General features: G+C 37.5%; 1 protein-coding gene and 1 long non-coding RNA gene across 10 annotated transcripts in view; one reads left to right on the top strand and one right to left on the bottom strand.

Moving 5' to 3' along the window:
• LOC131424279 (uncharacterized) overlaps nucleotides 1-14,290 on the bottom strand; it is a 48,286-nt gene extending 33,996 nt beyond the window's left edge. For all 7 annotated transcript variants that reach the window (XR_009227044.1, XR_009227043.1, XR_009227038.1 and 4 more), the window contains exon 1: nucleotides 14,201-14,290. This is a non-coding gene — a long non-coding RNA (uncharacterized LOC131424279). The remainder of the gene's footprint in view (nucleotides 1-14,200) is intronic.
• A 459-nt stretch (nucleotides 14,291-14,749) lies between these two features.
• The window catches only part of Nab1 (NGFI-A binding protein 1), a 43,431-nt gene continuing 38,689 nt past the window's right edge, over nucleotides 14,750-19,491 (top strand). Inside the window, exons 1-2 of one of the 3 annotated variants that reach the window (XM_046447367.2) lie at nucleotides 14,751-14,920; nucleotides 16,116-16,250. The gene's annotated coding sequence lies outside the window, so the exon portion shown is untranslated. Of the gene's footprint in view, nucleotides 14,921-16,115; nucleotides 16,251-19,491 lie in introns of all 3 variants that reach the window. The other 2 variants (XM_046447368.2, XM_046447366.2) reach the window with 2 other exon arrangements.

Consider the following 19,491-nt stretch of genomic DNA (forward strand, 5'->3'; position numbering starts at 1 on the left):
GAAAAATAAATCTACTGAGAAACTATAGGAAGCAGAAAGAGCAAGGTTCCTGGCTTCCTGACTTGTGCTTCTAGCTTCCGGGATTGGGCAGCTTCCTACCCTAATCCTAAATTCCCTTCTCTTATGTGCAAGGAAAGTTCTTTCCTAAGACAGTGACTCCACAAGGTTTCTGACCACATGACACAGTCATAATCCTTTCATCGAGTGTATATATCCAAGAATCTGAACTATAATTAATAACCAGAAGTAATCAGATAATAATATCCAAATAATGGAAGCTGTTTGTAGTCCAGAATGGTACACACATGGTTGTTGGTTGTATTTCTGACCCTGCTATCTCCTCAAAAAACAATTCACCAAATACCTATAGGGTAGCTGCTATATCCTTTGTTAAACGTTAAAGTTGAAGGTCAAGTGAAGTCTTGAAAGCCATGAAGACAGCCCCTGCTTCCTAGAAACTTTCAACCTCTTGGGGAAGCTACCCTAAAATAATTCAACCATCTTATGTTACTCTCCATATAAACTCAGAGTTGACTAAGAAATGATAATATTATTTATTTAATGTTTCAGGAAGCCAAGCATGAGCATCAGCTACAAAAATTTCAAGAATTTTTAAGATATAATGGGCTTGCATTGCATTCTTTTGATGATGTTGGACCAGAGCTTCAGAGTTCTAGATGAGGAGGCAGCAGTGTCTTCTGATGCTTACATATTCAACCAGATGAGGTATATTAGAAACTAGCTGACCTATCAAACAAGCTAACTTCTTTCTGCTAGTTGTGTGGAATAGGACTTACAGGATCACATTGACTTTGAAATAGTCATGTTGAATTTTTGATTGAGCTTTCTATGTTGACAATATAGCAAAGTCCTTTTTGATCTAAGAAACAAAACTTAGACAATGTCAGAGACCAGTTATATTATCAAGTGGCTTTATGAGATTTGTGTGTTGAAATATCTATATTAATACTTTACTAATTTTGTATTGATTATATATTAAAGAACATAACCGATGTGTTTTAAAGTTAATTTGGCATTCAGAAAAGGGTTTATAAATATGCTGGGCACAGTGGCGCATCCCTGTAATCCCAACATCTCAGAAGGCTGAGTCAGGAGGGTCTTGAGTTCAAAGCCAGCCTCAGCAAAAGCAAGGTACTAAACAATGCAGTGAGACCATGTCCCTAAATAAAATACAAAATATTTTATTTTGGCTCAATGGTTGAGTGCCCCTGGGTTCAATCCCCAGTACCCCCCCTAAAAAAAAGAACAGGGTTTATAAATAATCATATATCTATTACATGTAAGATTCCAGGTACTACATTTATAATTTCAAACTTAAATTTAATTTGAAAATTTTCTGGTGACAAAACTTATAAAGAATAATATAAATACATATCCACCATTTATATTAAGAAATAATATAATAAAAAACCCCAAACAAAAAGAATAATACATTATTCATATAATTAAAGGTCTATGTACCCCATCCTGAAAGCATCCCTTTACATCTATGTCATAGTTAAGAAAATCTTGAACTCTTCTCAAGCATTTATTTAACCACATTACACATGTATTTGTGTTAGCTTTTTGTTGCTGTGACCAAAATGACTGACATAAACACCTTATAAGAGAAAAGATTTATTTTGGCTTAACAGTTTTAGTCCATGTTCTGCCAGCTCCATTGCTATGGGCCTGAGGCAAGACAGAAGTCAAGGTAGAAGACTGTGGCAGAAGAATTATGTTCACTTGAAGGCAGCTGGAAAGCAAAGAAGTGAGTCCTTGGGGACATACTCTTGACTCACTCCCTTCAACTAAGCCAGACCCTGTATAGTTTCTACCATGTTCCAATAGTCCATTCAAATTATTAATTCAAAAAGTGAATTAAATCACTGGTGAAGGTACAGCCCTCATGATGCAATCATTTCCTAAAAGCCCCACCTCTGTACACTGTGGGTGACAAAGCCTTCAACACATGAGTCTCTGGGGAATACTACATATCCAAACTATAACTTATTTATAATGTATTTTTGCTGAGTTATTTAAGAATATTCAATTCTGCTATAGAAAATCAGAGAAATTAACACAGGGAGAAAAATGAAACTAAGAATCCAAGAAAGTGGCATACAAAGACAGGCAAAATTTGTAAAATATGTTAAATGAGAACAAGTTAGTAACCTGTGGGACATATTAGACATATATAGAGTGGAGCATTTGTATAAGGAACATAAGAAGAAAGAAATGGAAAGCACAAGGAACATCTAATAGTCATGATACACTAAATATACACAAGACCTGAATCATCAAATTTTCATGATGCACTGAAGATACTTAAGGCAAAGGAAATATTCGCTATTTTAAAGGTCTTAATTTGGCCAGCCATGGGTTCCTCACATGAGGAATGAATCTTCTGCACAGGAATGTAAATAAAACCCATGGTTGCTCATGAGGCTAATTGTTAAGCTCCAGCTATCAGTCAGGTGCACTTGCTCCGAGGACTATAGAGCAAGCGTGTGTTTTGACACAAGCACGTGTTTTGACACAAGCACCTTCTGCCTATTAGGTTACTTTGCTTAAATCTCAATTCTGGTCCTTGTGAGCATACCCTCAATAAAGTAGGCTGATGTGGGAGGGAGGGAAAGAGGGATGGATGGGGGGATGTGACCATGGATTCACATAGAGTCATTTTTCTATCCCGCCAATACCAGATCTTCAATGAGTTAACCTATCCCATAGTCTCTGATTGATTTAACTAGCCATGTGATTTATCTTGTTTTGGTCCATGAGCCTTTCTGTTCTATGATCTCTTGAATAACTTGTCTGTTAGTATGCTACAGGCTACCATTGCAGCAAGGTAGTTTCCCATATAATTAGAGTATTTACAAGTTTTAAGCTGATGTAAATATATTCTACACATTCATCAGCAAGTTGATTTTTTAAATTAAGGTAATATTTGTGATATTTTCCCATGTAGATACATAGATCTGCTTCATTCATTTTCATGGCTGTATTCATTTATATTTCACAATTTATTCATGAATTCTGTTGCTTTAATAGAGGTTACTCCCGATATTTTACCAGAGTAATCAACGTTGCTGTGAATATTTTTGTATATATCTCCTTGGGCACAGGCAAGAAAACTTCCTAGAAAATATATCCAGGATTACAGTCTGAGTCAAAGAGTATGTATACCTTTAACTTGACTATTGCCAAATTGCACTCCAAAGTGTTTTCACCAATTTATACTTTTACCAGGAGTATGAGTTCCAGTGTTCTTAATCTTAGCCAACACTTTGATGTCAGTCTTTAAAATTTTTGCTGATGTGATAAATAGAAGCACTTTGCTCACAGAGAAGTAATAATTGTGGCAACTGAAAAAAAATCTTATGGCATATCTTTAGTACTTTGATTATGAGGAAAAAAATGTGCAAATTTATGTCATATTTTTGGACTTTTTCATCTTCTATTTAAGTCCAAATAAGGTTTCCCCTTTCTACTTCCAACACTGTCATCACTAGAGGAAAAACAACTCTGCACACAATTTGTCGTACTTTTTCATAGGGATTAGGGTTTGGAAGAGTACCATGTTGGATGCTTTATGTCACAAAAATATCCTGTGATTATACAGAGGCACCAGAAAAATAATTTAGCTCCATCTATGCAAATCAATCATCACTAAGAACATGTCATAATGATAGTGGATCAGTAGCAGAACTACTATTACTCACAGGCTGAAAATGCACTCATTTAAAAAATTCTAGAAAGTTGTTCCCTGCCCCAGAATATTTAGAGACTTATTCCATGCTTAAATTTGACCATTAGAAGTTAATGTGCTAGGGTAAAAAACTGTTCATATTTAAGAAAACTCCAAGAGAAAACACATTTCTAAAAATACATTTAGTACTGAAAAGTCAGTAGTACATTATTCACCTCATCTTTTTCAAAAGTACAAAAAAGAATGGGACACAGACCTGCTAGTACTAGTAGGCTGTAAGATGAAGGCCATCCTCAACTTCGTCCTTTCCCTTTACTCTGCCACATTTAGACAGGCAAATCTCTGTTTATAACATCTTGTTTACATCTTTTGGAGCACTAAAAACCCTAACAGTATCCTCAAGGTGTGGCCTAGGGAGTCTGCTGGCTTCAGATCCCTTAAGGTAATTGTTTTAAAAAATGAAGATTCCTGAGTTCCACTGAAGGCTTTCTCAATCAGTAGTCTGAAAGTGAAGCCCTAAAATCTTCATTTTCACCAGATAACCCAGCTTGATGTTTCCTTTGTTTTTTCTAACAATTGAGAAGTACAGCACACAACAAGTATAGAAAACATAAATGTGCAATTCAGTGCATTATTACAAAGTGAACATCCACATAACTATGGCCCAGAATAAGAAGGAAAGCCTTGCTAGCATGTCAGAAAATTCCCTTCCATTCACCTCCCTCTTCCTTAACAGTACTCTCCTGTCTGATGCTCCCAGCATGCTGCTTCCCACCCCCCAACCCCCCAACTCCCGCCCCACGGAAGATGAGAACTACAGGGGTTGGGTTTGTGGCTCAGTGGTAGAGTGCTTGCCTCACACATGTTAGGCACTGGGTTTGATTCTCAGCACCACATATAAATAAATGAATAAAATAAAGGTCCATTGACAACTAAAAAAAAATGGGGAAAAAACAAAAAGATGAGAATTACAGCAACAACATAAAGTCCACACTCTTAGCGTGTCAGATGAGGTCCCTGAATACTTTGGTCTTTGCAACCTCATCTTCTGCCCTCGTCACATCTCATTCTCAAGTCATTTTTTTTTATTGGTTGTTCAAAACATTACAAAGCTCATGACATATCATCTTCCATACATTTGATTCAAGTGGGTTATGAACTCCCATTTTTTACCCCAAATACAAGTTGCAGAATCACATCGGTTACACATCCACATTTTTACAACAGTCATTAATATGGTATTCTCAAGTCATTTTGAACCAGTCAAGTTTCACTTTGTAATTATCTCCTTAATTCACTGCTATGCTGTTTCACTGCCTTTGTGCTTCTGTACTTGCTAAGCAGTGCCTGCACTTCCTGAGTCTTTCTATTAAATCCATCCTTCAAGAGCTGTTCAATTATGGCTCTCTTGTAAGACCTTATGATATTCACCCTTCTGCCCCACCCAACAAAGAACCGTTACTTTTTTTTTTTTTAATGAGTATCATTAATGTGTGCAACTGCTCATTTATGTGCTTATTTCCCTTTCCAGACCAGGAATTAAGGCAGATAATTTTTTTCTTTTGTAATTCTCTTGTGCATGCATACAGGCTTAGTGTGTCTCCCTCAAACTAATGCTTAATTGTCGAACTAGTGAAATCTCCAGGTAAAAATGTCTTTGGAAAAGAATCACACTGCAATCCTAACACCTCTAGGTATATTTGGATCAGATCATGTTCTTCCTTGTCAGGAAACAAACTCAAGACATCAGGAGCACACTAGGTGCCTGTAAAAAGAGGTAAAAGCAAGTGAAGGAAGAGGGATGGAACACTGTAGAAGGGGGAGGAAAGAGCTAGCAATGTTGCCCAGAGCTTTGCCAGAGCCCTGCAGGAGGAAGCATGTAGGAGTGCTCCAGGCAGCACCACAGAGCCCTCCCCCTCCGTGCCCAGAGGACTCCCAGTTGTCAGATCACTGTGCTGTATAGACAGCATGGACTATTCTAGTTCTTTCATCTTTTCTTGCCTGTAATTGTGTTCATTGCCTGCATCTGCTTCTCTGAGTGTCCATTCTTGCCCGAGAAATGCCACCTTATAAGTCAGTAACCTGCCTATTTCTTTGACCCTAGCATCAAAACTCCTACCCATCCATAGTATGTGTGAGTAGGAGTGGAGGGCGACAATGAGCCACACAGAGGGGCCTTGTGTAACTGCCTGGGTGCTCAGAGGATCTGATCATAAGCATCTGGGCAGCTAGCCACGGGAAACTTTGCAGCAGTGTCGACAGTCCTTGACGCAAATGAACTCACTGTTGGGCAGACTGAGAGGTTGGAAGGACAGAAATAGGAGGAAAATCTTGAAATTCATTAAAGTCCCAAAAGATACTATAAAAACTACAATATATAAACAAGTAGTCAATAAATTCAAACCCTTTCTATTATGAAAGTCTGAAAGAGTCATCACTGGGGTTTGATTCCTGGGATAGGGGGAAGTGGCTTTGGGTCTGGAGATGACCAGGGTTGGGCTGGAGCCAGCACTCTTGGGTGGGAGATGTTTGTATTTGTGAAATGAATGCTAAGCCTACAAGCTGCAGTTTTGGAGGAAATGGGCTCCTCTGTTTTCCCCTAAAGAAACACAGTGGCTTACAGACAGGCTCCACTTTGGTGCAGCCAAACAGGGCAAGAAACAGAGGCATCAGGAGCTTGCCTAGAGGCCAATTCTGTCACTGGGTATAAACACCCAGTGAACATCATTTTATGAACTGTAACAACCCTGGGAGTGCACAGGTTCCTGGAGTAGGAGGATACTCAAGAAGGAATACAAGCAGATACATGCTTGAATGATGAATCAGGAAAAAAAGACTATGGCATCAGATTAGAGCAGTTCAAGCACGATATACACACATATATGTATATGACACACGGTAGACTCTTTAAGACAAGTAGTTACATAGGTTGAATATATACTAAGTACTCAACACACACTTGTTGGATAAGCTCCTGATGTTTGTTTTCCTCTTCAATATTCAATATTGTGGATAAATACAGTATAATTTTTTAAAAAATATTTTTTAATTGTAGATGAACATAATACCTTTATATTATATATATATATATATATATATATATATATTGCTAAGGATGGAATCCAGTGCCTCACATGTGCTAGGCAAGCACTATATCACTAAGCTACAACCCCAGCCTCAATTTTGTTTTCATTTTTAGTTCATTGTGAACTGCTTTTGAAGCAGGATCTTTGTTAAAGTAAACATTTAATGTTTCCCCATTTTGAAGGTAATGCATATTTATTGTTGAAATTTTGAAAAACTGAAAAAATATAAAGAAGAAAACAAAAATGATCTATAATGCTATCACTCAGAGAAAACAACTGCTAACATTTGGTGAATTTCCTTCCATGTTTATTTAGGTAAAGATATTATAGACTTATTTTGATCTATTCTAGTTTTACCTATAATATTATTTAATATCAATTTATATTAATTGAATATTTTCTACCAGATAGATGTGATATAACTGGTTTAACCAATTCATTATTTTGAATGTTTTCATGTTTAAAATTTATAAATAATGTGTGGTAGATATTCTCTTTAATGTTTATAAATTGTATAATATCCTAGAAGTGAATGTTTGGTCAAATCCTATTAACACTTTGAAATGCTTGTTTGCTTTGCCAAACTGTTGTTCTAAAGGTTGGTTACTTTTTATCAGCAGTTAAAAGCCCCTAACCTTACCAACACCAAGGTGATCTGTAATATTGTATTTCATGAATGTATTTCTAGTTGGGAAAAAACTCTCTTTTTGCCATTATGAGAGATTGTTGTTACAGTAGGAAATGAAGCAATATAGCAATAGATAGAAAATGAAGAAATCTGAGTCCTTAAAATTTTTTACTACTACATACCGTTGCCAATCCTGGGCAAGTGGGAGTCATGGTGTACAAATTGGATAAGCACAACAGTATAATTCAAACTGTAATCATATAACTTCACAATGGTATGTGAACAGAATCATGTTTGATACTCCTTTATTTCAGTAGTTTAAGATCTCTTATTGTAGAATATGTGCATTGTCCTTTAAAAGTGCTCCTAGTCACTATTGTGTAATTTGTTGTGACAATTAAATATTTGGTTGTACTTATTGCCTAATATTATACTTTTATGCTCTTCATATTATCAGTGTTTAGTATAAATTCCTAAGTTAGATGACTTCTAAGATCCTATGTAGTTTCCCCAAAGTCTATTTATAATAGACTATTTCCTCCATCATTTTATAAGTATCTGTGGTTCTCCTGGGAATCTACCATTTCATTTGTTGCTTTTTCTTCTTCTAATAAGGACTATATTATCAGTTCAAAATTATCAATTTACATATTGATTACTGGAAACTAACCAAGTTGCACATTGAATTTCTGCAAAGTAAACATACTTTGAAAATAAAAAGATTGAACTAGGTGGACTTTATGATTTTTTATATCCTAAAATTGTACAGCATCTGTAATAAAATGCAATGTATAACAATTTGCTTGACTTTTTTAGAAGTGCAGCTATTTTAAAGTCTTTGCTCTTGAAATAATTATTACATATTCCAATTAATTTATCTCTAAGAAATTTGTTTTTAATCTTCATACAGTTAAAAGATATAAAAATTTCTATACACTTAAAAATCTATTTTATCTACAATACAATTTCAAAGTTTAAACTTCATACTACAAAATGAGGGAAATTTTAATTATATTTCTGGTAATATGAATATTTAACATGACTCAGTTAATTGTAGGGCCACCACCACACAGAGTGGAAAATTTGTTAAGTACAGAATTGTTCTAAGGCAATAAAAAAAGAATGTGGTGATAGAATTATATTGTATCTTAGAGCTTGTAGGTCATAAGCCATGTTATTCTCTCCTCTAAGAAACTTTTAAATCAGTTATACTTTCTTTTGTTTTAAATCACCGAAGCATTTTAAAGCAAGAAATCTTTATGAAGTAAAAAATTAATGCTACTCAGTGAAACTTTCACTCAAATGTCAGAACCACTACTTTCTACATTTTTCTTATTAACTTTTTAGTTTCACTACATGTAAATATTTTTTTAGAAAGAATTTATTTTTGCAAATGAACTAATCATATACATATATACATTTTTTTTGGTACTAGGAATGAACCCAGAGGCCCTTACCCACTGAGCCACATCCCCAACCCTTTTTAATATTTTATTTTGAGACAGGATCTCACTAAGTTGCTGAGGCTGACTTTGAACCCGTGATTCTCCTGCCTCAGCCTCCCAAGAGTGCTGGGATTATAGGCATGTGCCACCACACCTGACTCATTAATATATTTTTAATGATAATTCTTTAAAAATTCTGTTAAATATGTGTTCACTGAATTCAAGAGTATAAGACAGAACATAGTTCTTCCCAAAGGATTTACACTATATTTAGGAAGCTGAACACCAATGAAGCAACTAAAGATGCATAAATAACTATGAGCTTCCTTGTGGCACAAAAGTTAGTAGCAATAGGAATAAGGAAAACAACATCTTGAGGGACATGGTGCCAGGTAAGGTGCGTCTGGACCTTCAAAGACAGGAGAAAAATGTGAGACAGTGTTTCTGAAACATCCAGCACTGACATTTTCGGACCCACTGGCATAATAGCTGACACACATGCTTTGGGACAGAGTGCTTGGTCTTATACCCTGGCTCTCCCCTGTGACTTTGACAGAATTTCAGTAGCCTGTATTTCAGTTTCCTGACAGCTATTAGAGATGATGATGGGGGTAACAGTATGTGTTTCAAGTACAATGTTTACATTATATAATGATCAAATCTAGCTAATTGACATATGTATTATCACACATAGTTATCATTTTTGTAGCAAGAACCCTAAATCTACTCGTTTTTCAAGAATACATTATAATGTTAATTATAGTCATCAAGTTGTGCAAACTTGATCTTAAAACTACAAAATAAGAGAATATCAGACTTATTCCTAACTGAAAGTTTATATCCTTTAACCAACATCATTTCACCCCGCAACCCCCAAACATCACAGTCCCTATAAACCACCATTCTACTCTCCGTTTCTATAAGATCAAATCTTTTGGATTCCACATGAGCAAAATCATGTGGTATTTGTCATTCTGTGCCTGGCTTATTTCACTTAATGTTCTACAGGTTCATCCATATTTTTGCAAATGACAGGATTTTGATCTTTTAAAAGGCTGAATAGTATTCTATTGTATATAGACCACATTTTCTTTATCTACCCATCTACCATCCATCCATCCACTGGACATTTAAGTTGATTCTATATCATGGCTGCTGAAAATAATGCTGCAATAAACGTGGAAGTACAGATCTCTCTTCTACTGATTTCATTTCCTTCAAATATATACTCAGTAGTGGGATTGCTAGATCATATGTTGTTGCATTTATAATTTTTTGAAAAATTTTTACAGTGTTTTGCATAATGGCTATACTAATTTACATTCCCACCTTAGTAGTTTTCTTTTAAACATTCATGTTTATTTTACTTAAATAAATCTATTTAAAAGATATTTTGATATCATTATTCTAAGTATGTAATTAATCTCGCTTGCTTCAAGAGAAGAAAACCATAAAAGCAAAAACAAAGAAAACAAAGCTATTAAGTTTTAGCTGTATACTGAAGCCTTGAGCAGAAGCTTGTTCTCCCTGTTTTAAAAAAGAAGAATTCAGTACGTGTTAGAGGGATTAGAGACATACTGGCACCAACTATATTTCTTCCTTTAGAAGGATTGAAACAGAACTTAAAAGGGAATAACTTGCTCAGTATGTGATCTAGTGCTATTTAATGCCACCATCCATTTCTATCTTGAATCATCTCAGCATGTTTCCCATGCTTTGGGAGGGCCATTAGAAGAAAAAAGAAGGAGCACTGTTCATTTAATATTGACCAGTCTTGTTTTTAAAGGTGTATTATATGCACTGATTGTCTATTTTCAATGGAACACATTATATTTTCTTATCAATTTCAACTCTCATTCAGAAGGTCTAAAAAAATATTATTCTTTCACTCCAATTTTTAAATTCAAGAGGGAAAATTTGGTTTTCTGAGAGAATAAATAATATCATATTTGGTTGTACACCATGACACATTCTACAGTATTGGTTTAAATTAGAAACAAAACTGTAAAATAAGCTTCTCCTAAATCCATATCTATACGGTGAAAACAAAACCTACCATAACCTGGGAAAAGGCCTTCCAATGTTTAAAAATCTAGTTTCAAAATTTAAAACTGTACTAGTAATATTTGTTTAAGCCATCAGAAGGAACTATGTATTACCTTGCCTTTACAGATAATAAATTAAACCTGGGATAATATTCCCAAATGGTGTTCCTAGGAATAAACATACATTAATAACAGATGACAAATAATTTGATATATTCCTTAGGTCACATCTCAAGTGGAGTTAAAATTGAAAACTTGGTATACTGATTTACCCTTTCTAAATTATAAAAAAATAAATCTGTGCTTGAAACATAAAGTGAATTACTTTAGTAATATTCTAAAAGCAAAACTGCAATTTATATACTGCTTTTGAACATACTCTATTCTCAGAACTTTATTGGAAATGTTATATATTTAGTAAGAAGTAGATGTACCACACATTTTAGAGACTTCTATTAGGAAATATAATTCATACCAAGAACATAAAAAAAAATACAAAAACTCCATTTGCTAGGCAATTCATGTTGTCCATTTTGTTCAGTTATTCAACAAACATTTATTGACTACTATGTGTCAGCTACTGCTTTAGACATTGGAGATAACAGCAATGAATAAAATAACATAATAGATAAAATCACCTACCCTTTTAGAAATTTCATTCCAGTGTCCTTTAGGTTTTTATTGAAATGTAGCATGAAATGTGTGCGATGTTTCCATTTTTAAGAAAATTTATTTTATTGTGATTTCAACTTAAAGGAGTTTTATGAGAAGAACATTATCTTATTCTTTAGTTAAAATAAGTATTATATGAAAAAAACAATAAAAGCAGTAAAAAGAAACAGAGCATTTTCCTTTGCCTTTTATATTTCCTTTTGTCTTCTTTATTGTCACTGTTTTATAGCCCTAGGAACAGAGAACCATGATGTGTCTTTTTGTCCCCAAAACCCAACCTTAAGCCTAGCACTTAACTGGAACTCAACAAGCTGTACTGGATAAATGAATAACTTATACAGGTATTTACAGTTTAAAATCAAATCAGGAGTAACCAAAACCATTGCATGAATGTTTAACAAAAGATACCCAAATGGTCTGAGTAAGAACTATATTTGTTACCATATTCTCTTTCACCTGTCCAGAAATGCTTCCAAGAAAATTCTAAAACCCTGAAATCTTTCTACCATTGGCCTTCATTGAATCAGGCACCATAATGTAATTGTTACCTTACAGAATGAATGTGAACCTTTTCCATCTTCCTTAACAAATCACTAGGGCCTGAGAAGGGGGAAGACTACGTGTGTTGGAGTGGGGAAGGTGGTGTTTAGGGATGATAAAAAGTGGCAAGGTCCAAAGTAAGAATTAGTGCTTCATCCAAATTGTCTCATATGCAGGTGAATGACTTGATTCTTTGGAGCAATCATGTTGACTAGTGTTGTCATACAGACAGAACTGGATGCCTAAAACCTTAAAATTTTATATTTTCTTCATTTTCCTTCCTCCCACCAACTCCCCCAGCACCACAGGGCATTTAAGCAAAGCAAAGTGGGCCCAAAATGCCATTCTTAATGTGGGAAGAATACACTATCTAAATGTGCCCAGAAAACAAACAAGGAAAGATTTCAGTGTTGAAACAACCAGTTGCAAGTCAGAGGAAAGAGTATCTGCCCCAACACATTTCCTTTCAGCATCAAGTTCAGCCAGACATATTCAAGGTTGGATTTAATGTCGTTTCTTCCAACTCTGGAAACAATTCCAGTGGAAGGCTCAACAGTGCAGGTAAGACCACTCATTTCATGACTCATTAATCACTAATTGTACATCTTTACTGAAGAAAGGTCTTTTTCTCTAGCTGTTCAGAAGCAACAATGTTTGCAAATCATCAGGATTCCAGAGAGGAATTAGAAGAATTCTGCAGATTTCATTGCCTGAACATTCATTAACCTCTACCTTTCCCAACCAGCTAAGAAATTGCCTAGTCTTTATTGTACCATAAAAACCTAAGTTAACTTTCTCTTTAGCAGAACAGGATCTACAGCAGGGAAAAAGAAAAGAAAAAAAACTCTCACGATTATAAAAACAAAGAGAAATGTTCAGCAGTGATTTCTTCAGTTAAAGAAGAAATTGAGGAAGCAAGCAGGTTTACTAATTTGAAATAACAATTCAAACACTCCAGACAGATCCTGTCACTAACGTGAAGAAATTTAACTTTAATGATATATATTCCATTATGACATTACTCATTTTTATTTTTGCAGGTTTTAAAAAAAAACAACAGGTTCTGTACTTTAATAAGGTCTTTTTCTTTCAATATTATCATCATCCTATCCATCACTGCAACATAAAGATGTGGTTTGAAGAATTTCCCATCTCAAAGAATGCCTTGTATCCCCATCAGCAAAGTAGGCATACTCTGGGAGGCCAGCCAGGATGTGGAAAATGCCTCCTATATAAAACTGGATTCTTAATATGTATGTCGAAACTGGATTCTACCTGTATGGCAGTTCTTTTGTATTAACTAGGGCTCTCAATCCTTCAAGAATACATTAAAACTTGAAATCTTTCACTTTTCCATTCTTTTGGGGAAAAAAAAGGAAAATAAGACTTAAAAAGTTTTCTAAATATTTTAGCAATAGCTCAAGTACATTTTTGGAGGTGCTTGAGTATTTCCTTTGGCTAAATAAGTTTATGCAAAACAAACTCAAAAATTCTGTATTGTGCCTTAGGAACTCTATTTTGACACACTCCAAGACAGAACCGAACCTTCTTTTTTCCCACACTATGGTAATAAAAAAACAAAAACAAAAAAACGTTAACCAGTAAAATAGCAGGTTTTCAGGAGGTGAGAAGGTTGGAATTAAAGTTACCGGACAAGACAGTTGTCTAACCGCACCTCTGGCTTGGTGGTTCCCTTTCCTCCCCTCCCCCTTCTCTCCCAACGCCAGGGCGGTGATGGAGAGGGGACAAGAAGGGCGAGGCAGAGATTCGTTCAAAACTACGGGATCTTCCAACTCCGCGCACCTGCCGCCTCTCCTCCTCCACGCCGTCGCGGCCAACTTCCCGCAGAACACCCAGGCCCACTGCCTCACCTGGCCCACCTGTCCAGCCCACCTCCCCTGCAAGCCAGAGGGGGGCGGGGCGAGCCCGGCGCCCAGATGTGTGGGCGGGGCGCGCTATTTTTTTTAAGTCTGCCTCCTGGGGGATGTTGATTTGGCGGGGTACGCTCTTTGAAATACTATATTGGGAATCTCACACTTAAAAAAATATATATTTTTTAAAGAATCGCAAACCTTCTGCTCCACTCCGCAGCTGGAGAGCAGGCCCGAGGCGGCGTCCCCTCCTTCTCACCGCCCCCGTCCCCCTCCTTCTCCACAACTCCCCCCTCCCGCCACTGCCCAGAGCGGGACTGGCGGGAGCCGCCCCCTCCCGGGCGCCCACTTGGTTCCTCCCAGCTGCCCTGTGAATGGGCCGCCCTCCGGATTCTGCGGAGGGGGGCGGTGGGAAGAGGCCGAGTCCCGGCCCCTGCGGCCGTCGCCCCCGCCCCCGCCCCGCGGCGGCCCACGCCTGGATCTGCGTCACTCGGCCGCGCGTGGGCGGGAGCCGGAGCGGCGAATGTAGCAAGAGCGGAATCTCCCAATGTGACAGCGCGCGGGGGGGTGGAGGCGGCGGCGGAGGCGGGCGGGGGAGGGGGAGGGTGCAGCGCGCGAGGGGAGGGCGGGGGAGGCGCCGCCGCCGCCGCCCGCGCGTTCGAGCCCGGAGGAGCCGCCGCCACCGCCACCGCGGCGGAGCGAGCGCCGTCGGGGCGGGCGGGCGGGCAGCAGCGGCGGGCCCGAGCCGGGGGGGGGAGCAGGGAGAGCGCGCCCACCACCTTCCCTTCCCCCCCTCTATGGGAGCGGGGGCGTCCCGGCCGCTGCAGCCGCCTGAGGGAGAGCCGGGGGCTGCCTCTTCGGAGTTGGGGCTGAGCTGTCCACCGGGGAGAGCGCGCCAAGACTGCTGCAGCTGCGGGCCAAGTACGTACCCCAGCCGACGTCCGCAACTCGGGTCGGCCGGGTGCGGGACGCGTTCGCGGTCGTTCGGCCGCAGGGCGGGCGTCCTGGGGGAGCTGGCCCTGTGCGTCCGCCGCCGGAAGGAGAGGCGGCCTCGGGCTTGAGTGGGCGATCCTGAGGAACGCTGTGCAGGGATGCGGGGTGGGCGAACGCGGCAGCAGCCCCGACTGGTGCGTTTTCCCACCGAGGCAAGGAAGCTTGGGCATGTGTCCACTCTCCTAACCGGGCCTGGGTCGTCTCGCGGTGCCCTCGGGCATCGTGGGTCGGTGTGGGGTGGTGCGTCGTGGGTGCGCGCGCCGGCCCCAGAGTTTCAAGCCGCCTTCGCCGGGGGGCAGTCTCTTTTTTGTTTGTTTACTTTACAAAAGTGCTGCACTTAGTGTCTTAATTTTTTCCCTGGGTATTCCCTTCTTCCGAAGGTAGTTTTCTTTTTTAAAAGCGGAAGGAGAGTTTCGTTTGGATGAGGCTTTCAGAAACTTGGCACCGAAGTGCAGGCATTGGAAAGACTCAATGTGCCCCTAAAGCCGAGTAAGGAATCTGCAAACGATGCGGGGCGTAGAAGTCTTGGATGGAGAGGTGTTTTGACTTTATCAGTGAGAAATACTGAAGTAATATCAAATATTTGTGATCTGCAATCTTGGGGTTCACAAGATGTGAAACGACACTTAAGTTGCAAGATCTTGTAGAAAAGTATAGCCGGATTTAAAATTTGCATATGTGGATTGTGCAGACCAAGTCTTGCAGCAGGTGATTTGGAGTAATCCTGGATTTGCATATAATTACCCCTAGTTCCCTAAGATTCCAGAGGCTTGGGAAATTTTGGGGTGACCGTTAATTTTCAGTTTCATCTGAGAAAGCCGATTTGGAGTAACTTGTCACTTGCCATTTGGTTTGCCTGTGACGTGTCTGGCAACTCTTAAGGAGTGCAAAGATCAGAAGCTGAGAGGGAAGTTTTCAGATCTTGTTTAAAAATATTTTGGCAGTTTTAATAGAGAATATTAGATTGCATAGGAACAGAGGAACCGAATTTAAAATAGATCAGTCACATACAAAGTGTCTTAGTTAGAAAAGTGTACATACAGTGAATTACTTTCTTAGATTTTCACTTTGTGAAAACTATCTTGGTATTACATTCCCAATTATGACTTTTTGTGATTATCAGTGGGTTTTAAGAAATATTGGAGAGAGAATGCAGAGGACTTGTTTTCTGTTTTGGATGGAGGCTCTCTCCCTGAAGACCTGAAGAGCTGCTTCCAATCCAATCTGAGTTCCAGTAAAAGTGTGTCTTAGATTCAAGGTATATCCTTTTTTCTTTCATGTTTATATCATTTGAGACATTTAAAATTGTTCTTTCATTAAGTTTAAGAGGTTATTTTGTCTGGATAGGACAAATGGGGCTAATATGCAAATAAGGATAGAGTTGAGAATTTCTAAATGACTGGCTGCAAGGTCAGCCTTCCTTATTTCTGTTTGGGGTATTAGATATTGGAACTTTATCTTGAAAGAACATGGTCTTGAAAGAAAATTTTAAGGAAACTTTGGAAGATTTAAAAAAAAATTTACCATCTTTCACTAAAGCTAGTTTGCCATCCCTTTTGAAAATACTTTGTTTTTCCTGGCTGTGGTGGTCTCTTTTTATACATTAATTCATCATTAATAACAGTAATAATAAAACACGGAGGTACTGTAGATTTTTATTTCATTCTGTAATTTATGGTTGTAATTCAGATGACAAAAATCCTTAGGACTACTATAGCAGATACAGGTGATTAAGTGCACTTATATGTCTGTATAATCAAATACATCTAATAAATACTTTGTTATTTTAAAAAAATTATTAATACAGTTGCATAATTTTAGCTAAACTAAAATTACATCAAAAACATCCACCTTACTGTTGGAGAGTTAGTAGATTTTTTTTGTTCTTGTTATTATTTAGAGAATCAGTTAAAGCATTAGATATTTTCTTGTAATCACACTTTAAGAACATACTGACTTATTAAGATTTTGGGGGTTTGCACTCTGGGTACTTTGAAGAAATTATAAGGTCAGGGAAACCTTTGAAGAATTCATTGTTTGAACTTCAAATTTTAAAGTAAGAGACTCTTGGATACTCTTGGATAGAAACAGAAGTATGTTGGGTTTTTGAGTCTGTTGACTTAGACTCTGTCCTAAAACTTACGTCTTATGTATTCAGTTATAATAAGCCTGTAGTGTTTGTTGTTGTTGTTCATATGCATTTTCGGAAAGAGAATCTCTGTAAGATTTACCTTTCAATATGAAGCTGTGTTCTGGATACCACATAACCATCATATATGTTACTTTCAAAGAAGTGACCATTTTACAAACAGTTTAGGATCATGCTAATGTGTAATCATCTTGTCTATGCAAATATGTAATATTAAATGTATTGCAGAATAAATAAAACCCACTTGAGCACGTAATATAAGGTTGCTAGCACCTTTGCTTTGAATTTATGTCTTACCTGATTCTTCCTTTCTTTTCAGTAGTAGAAAGAAGAATAGTACAGTTATTATACTAAATGCAAATTTCTTTTCTGAACTGACATGTTCAATAACTCATACAATAGTATAATGTACTCCCTTAAAATTAATAATGGAACAAGTGGGAAATTTCAGAAGTTGATGCTGGGAAAAAATATTAATCCTCATCTTGTGAGAATTCTCACAGCTAAAACATACCATTAAGCTTTCAAATAGTTTGTCATTTCTCAATACTTTGTGTTTATGAGACTGCATGTCAATTTGCATGTTATGTTAATTTTTACAGAGAAACTTGTAAAAAGGTGGCAAAATTTATATATATTGCCTATGAAACGTATCTCCAGAGTGCTTTTAATACCTGTTGAATGGTTTGACTGTTGGTTGATTGAAGAATTTGTAGGCATTATATGAAATGCTAGTATTTGCTTATAGGTATTAAATTAATGCTGTGATCATCTAGTAGCAAAATAAATAAGATTTACTTTTTAAAAATTCAACAAATGCATTTAAACTTGCCCATTAAATATTTTTATCCAATCATAAGGGTGAGGATCTTTAAGGCTTTTTTCCCAGCTAAAGAATCAAAGTTTCCCAAAGAATCATTAATTCATTAGAAACCATGTATTTAATTCAAAGTATCTTGATTTAAAATATTATTGCATGCTTACTAATAAGTATGCCTAGGTAAAACTTTTGGACCTTGAAACATACATAGGAATTAGTACCCAGGCCATTCCTGCAACATTAAGTAACCCATGAAATTCAATCATTTTAGCTTGAGTTCTGGGTTGTAGGACTAGGATAGAAGTGTGAATTCATTTCCTGGAATCTCATCCTTTCCTAAGCCAAATTCTATTTTTGGCTTTCTTTGCACCTTTCTCCCAGGCCACTATACCTTCAAGCTACACTCCTTCTAAACCTGGCTTACTTCAGAAGTTTTAAGTGTAGTCTCTGCCTGAAATTTACCCTTGTCCCCATTTCCTATCTTAATCTTTCATTCCCTTAGCATGCAACAGATCTCATCTAGATGTTAAGAGAAAAACAGGTCAGTGGAACTAATTCACCTTAATCTGTTAATGATTCATGAGCTCTTCACCAAGGTTTTTCACATTTTTTGGGTATGTTTCTAAGAGTCCTCTGTATAAGTCAGGCCTTAACTGGGATTTTGCTTTTGATTTCTTTCTACTTAAAGAGTCTTTTTCTCTTTGAATGTCACAGACTTCATAAAAAGTGTACATACACACATATACACAAATGTGGTACATGTTTGGGTACATAGCAATGATTCCTGTAGCAGGAAAGGGAAGTTTTCAAGAATAGTGATTATGAATCCATTTAAATATAATGATAATTTTTAAGATATTTGTTATTTGGGACTAATTTACATTAAATTTAATTTTAGAAACACAAAAAGACATAGGGTATTATGAATAAACTTGAATTCTTTAAAATGTTGGTCTTAACTGGTCGTGGTAGTGCACACTTGTAATCCCAGGATCTCAGGAGGCTGAGAGAGGAAGATCTCGAGTTCAAAGCCAGCCTCAGCTAGCATTGTGGCTCAGCAGTAGAGTGCTTGCCTAGCACTGGTGGGGCCCGGGTTCGATCCTCAGCACCACATAAAAATAAAGGCATTGTGTTGTGTCCATCTACACCTAAAAAATAAATATTAAAAAAAAAAAACAGCCTCAGCAAAAGTAAGATGCTAAGCAACTCAGTGAGACCCTGTCTCTAAATAAAATATAAAATAGGGCTGGGGATGTGGGGTCAGTGGTCAAGTGCCCAAGTGAATTCAATCCCCAGTGTCTCCCCCCACCAAAAAAAAAATCTGGTACTAACCACATGCAGTTCCTATATTTGGGAGCACATCCTTTGATCTCTTGGGAAAATAGCCATATTATGAGAGTCTACCAAAAGGCCTTCTAAGAAAGAGAAAGTATTGAGGATGAGAGAATGAAAAGAATTATAGATAAAGTAACAGAATGTACCATTATTAGATTGACATTTCACTGGGAGGCTAATTTACCCAGAAGGTGT

The sequence above is a fragment of the Marmota monax genome, unplaced genomic scaffold (assembly GCF_021218885.2).
Source record: "Marmota monax isolate L192 unplaced genomic scaffold, Marmota_monax_Labrador192_F-V1.1 WCK01_AAM20220418_F8-fsc00007, whole genome shotgun sequence".
NCBI classification, from domain to species: Eukaryota; Metazoa; Chordata; class Mammalia; order Rodentia; family Sciuridae; genus Marmota; species Marmota monax.